Here is a 4,714-nt window from a genome sequence, read left to right on the forward strand (position 1 = left end):
GAGAGAGAGAGAGAGAGAGAGAGAGAGAGAGAGAGAGAGAGTACCATCACTGAGAATTCACCAAATAAATTATACTGGAATTATACCATTATCATAGACAAAATAGTTGCCTAGATACAGTGCTGACTCACAAAATTTCCAGAAGAATGTTTTTAATAGATATCACCAGATCAAATATTCACAAACTCACATGGCTGTGGAATCAAAATCTCTCAAAATACAGAGTCCCAACAGAAGCAAAAACACATAGAAGCAGGTATATATCAGCAACCATCATCCTGTCTGCTGATAGTGTAGTCCAGGAGATGTTGTCTGGGACCCAACTGATGTGTATACATTCCAATAGTTTTATTTAACTACAAAAAGCCAGCATTTTGTCCACCTGCCCAATAGTGTGCTGAACATTAATATAAAAGAATTCTAATACAATAAATAGCCAGTAGTCCCTAGAGGGTTTCTATCTAATACCCAGTGATTAAAGCAGAATGAGAAAATTAATAGTATAATTGATATAGTATACCAAATCTTGCAAAGGACTTTACATGCAGAAACTTTCTTAGGTCTCACAGAAATGTTGTGAGGTAAGTAATGTAGCTATTAGAATCACTACTTTACAGATAAAAAGCTGAGGCCCTGAGACATTAAGTGACTTTCCCTAGGATACACAGGTCCAGCCGAAGTTTGATGACTATTAAAGTTCCTTTCAGCTCTGCCAAGCTAAGATTCCATGAGACTTAGGTCCATGGTTGCATGCATGGGTCTCCGATGCCCCTTTGCTTATTTTCTATGGCAGTGAAACAGCCCAAGTGGCCCTTTCAGCATGTAGTTCATTTGGAAGAAAACTTAAATCACCACCTCTTTTATTGGGACAGCTAATATAAACTTAACTAGAGATATATACAAGATGTGCGATGATAATATATAGAATTGACATTTCACATCAGATGACCTCAGACCAGCAGTGAGAATTTGTAAGACTTGGAATTTTATTTTTCAATAGATAAGTTTTATAATTAGACTATTTGTCTTGGTTAGATCTGTAACCAAGTATGATCTCCCTGATTACTTTGAGTCAATACTTTTGGATCCTTTGGCAATGTTTTCCCATGCCCTGAAGATAATTGTTACATCACAGCTCCCTCTTTTTTTACCTCAATATATACACACATGCATGAGTGTATTTGCATCTTAGTAATCACTGGAAGCAAATTGAGCAGAAGGAGGTGTAATTAGCCCCACAGAACAAACAATCCAAATGTTCTAACTTCCTTTATTCTATTTTTGACTTTAGCATCCTCTTGGTGATCTCATCAGTTCCCACAATTTCAATTGTCATATTTATCTAGATGATTCTCAGAACTACTCTAAACTTTCTTATGACAGTCTCCCATCTGTAAGTGCATTAGTATTAAATACCATTTACCTAGTACCTACTATATGCCACACATTAAGCTAAGCTAAACCCTTTACAAATATTATCTCATTTGTTCCTCACAAATACTTTTAGGAAGTAGGTGCTATTATCATCTCCATTGTACAAATGAAGAAAATGAAGCAAAGAGAGGTTGAGTTGTCCAATATCACATAGCTAGCAAATGTCTGATGCTCAGTTTGATCATAGGTCTTCCTATCTCCAGGCCCAGGCCTTTATATGCTGTACATCTAAATATTATATTAGAACTGCCCATTAAAATGAGGGAAAAAAACACAGTTGGTGGACTTGTAAACTGATGAAATCATTTTGGAGAGCAATTTGGAACTATGCCCCAAAGGCTATGAAACTGCATAGTCTTTGACCCAGTGATGTCACTATCATGTCTGTAACCAAAAGAGATGAAAGAAAAAGGGAAAGGACCCATATGTAGAAAAATATTCATAGCAGTCCTATTTTTGGTGGCAAACAACAGGAAATTGAGGGATGCCCATCAATTGGGGAATACCTGAACAAGTTGTGGGATAGGATTGTTATGGAATACTATTGTGCTATAAGAAACGACTAGCAGCTTAGTTTCAGAAAAAACTGGGAAGACTCAAATAGACTGATGCAAAGTGAAATGATCAGAACTAGGACAATACTTTATACAATAATAGCAATCTCGTATGATGATCAACTGTGAATAACAAGTTATTTTCACCAATGCAATGATCAAAGACAATTCTAAAGAACATATGATGAAAAATGCCATCCACCTCCAGAGAAAGAACTGATGGAGTCTGAATACATTGAAGCCTTTTTTTTATTTTTCTTTATTATTCTTTGGTGGGGGCAGGGGGGTTATCAGTGTTTTCTTTTGCAACATGGCTAGGATGCAAATATATTACATGATTGCACATGTATAATTTATTTCAAATTGCTTGCCTTCTGAAGGAGTAGGGTAAGGGATGAAAGAAAAGAATTTGAAACTCCAATAAAAGTGTTAAATTGTTTTTTTTTTGTTTATATGCAATTGAGAAATTTAGAATTGAATTTTCTCAAATTCTTGGAGAAAAAGAAAATTAATAAAATAAATAGAAACTGCTCATTTGAAATTTTGAATTGGGTGTCCCATAGATATATTAAGCTCACCCTATCCAAAATTGAACTCATCATCTTTCCCTCTAAACTCTTCCAAGTTCCAAACTTTCTTATTAATTTTGAGAGTACCTCCATCGTCCTAGTCACAGGCTTACAACTTGTAGTGTCAGACTCAATGCCTCACTCTCTCACACCTCCTACATCTAATCACTTGGCAGGTTCTGTTAATTTCTGACTTCAAAGCATCTCTCATAAATATACTCCTTTCTCACTTCTGACTGATATCATTCTGCTACAGGCCCTCATTACCTCACATGTAGATTACTGCACCTACCTGTTGTTTGGTCCTGTCTGCCATACTTTTATCCTAGTCCAATTTACCCTCTACTCAGCTGTCAAATTGATATTCCTAAAACACCGGTCTTAGCATATCAATTGAATACCCATTGGAGAGGCTTCCTATTAGCTCTAGATTCAAATAAATAAAATTTCTGTTTGTTGTTAAAGCCTTTCATAACCTAGCCCCTTCTTACTTTTCCAAATTTGTACATTGCTTTCCTTTATTTATTCCAAGACCCAGTGACCTTGTCCTCCTTGATGATTCTAGAAAAAAATACTCTATGTTCCAACTTTGAGCCTTTTCTTTGGCTGTCTAGAATGTCTGGAATATAGTATTCTCCCTCTTTACCTCCACATGCTAGCTTCCTTCAAGCTTCAAGTAATGGCTCCCCCACTTTCTGCTGAGCCTGTTCCCAGTCCTTCCCTCTGAAACTAATTCCAATTCATCCTACCTCTAACTTGTTTGCATAATTTTTAGATATTTTCTTTCCCATAAGACTGTGAACTTCTTGAGAGCAGGGACTTCCTTTTTCCCCTTCCTCATATCATCATCACTTAGCACAGTGCCTGGCACATAGTCAGTGTTTAACTAATGTAAGCTGACTGATAAACAGTTCTTATGCTATGCATGAAGAATGAGACATGCAGAAATTCCCAGAATGACCTCCTGTAATAGGAATGTAAATTTTTAAAATCTTCCCTGCCCCTAGGCTAAAGTGCACCTGGAGCCTGGGGTGGGAGGCTTGTTTTTCAGTAGATACTTCTTGATTGGCCAGTGAGTCAATAAGGTTGTTACATTCTCTGAGCCAGGAGAAGGCTATATAAGCCCTGATGTGTAGCTTTGTTTTGGGGCTCACTTTGAGAAGTGTTCTGTGATTTGATCAGATGAGACTCTGGGAAGCCATTGCTGCTACAGAGGCCCCACCTTGGCTTTGAAAAATCCAGATGTTGATTTGCAGATCCAAGAACCTGTGGTGGCAGCGACCCTGGGGACTCTGGGGTGCTTGCCGCTATAAAATGGCATCGAGAACAGGATCTGCAGAGTAAAAGGAAAGTATGTGGGCTGGGATAATTGTTTGTTTCCCAGTTGTGGTAGCTGTGACTCTGTGGAGCCATGGACCAGGAGAGAAGAATGGCCTGCATGCAGACTTCGCTGAGCTGAGAGCAGGAATGGTGAGCTGCCTGCATGGGGACCTGAGCAGAAGCCAGGAGCAGCTGCTGCCTGCCGGAGGAGAAGGAACCCAGGAGTTCGGAATTCAGCCAACAGGAAAAGATAAGAACTGAGCAGCAAAACAGGGGCACTGAATGTGTTTCCTTGCTGCATCCCACAGTTTGGGACCCAGGGGTGGATGGACTTGTGACTATGGTGGGTGGGATGAAGTGCCGTGGACCCCCAAGGACCCCACCTTGTTGGTTTTGTTGCCCAGCCCCCTCTCTGTACTTGGAAGTAGGGGCTGGAGCTGTGTGAGGGGAAGGACACACTCCTCCCAAGAGAACTTTATTTGGATTCTTGTTTTGAATTGAGGTGATAATGCAATGTACTTTGTGTTTGTTTAAGGTCCTGTGGCCACTTTGGTAACTTCAGTTAGTATTTTGCAAATGTGACCTGTGATTGTTAATGCTAATTCAAAAGTAAATTGACTATGCTATGAGTATGAAAGATCTTGGGGCCAAATGTAATGGGAATGTAAATTTTTAAGATCTTCCCTGCCCCTAGGCTAAAGTGCACCTGGAGCCTAGGGCAGAAGGTTTGTTTTTCAGTAGATACTTCTTGATTGGCCAGTGAGTCAATAAGGTTGTTACATTCTCTGAGCCAGAAGAAGGCTATATAAGCCCTGATGTGTAGCTTTGTTTTGGGGG

Source organism: Petaurus breviceps, unplaced genomic scaffold (assembly GCF_028583685.1).
Source record: "Petaurus breviceps papuanus isolate PSGF00001 unplaced genomic scaffold, PetGlider_PUasm1.0 174, whole genome shotgun sequence".
Lineage (NCBI taxonomy): Eukaryota > Metazoa > Chordata > Mammalia > Diprotodontia > Petauridae > Petaurus > Petaurus breviceps.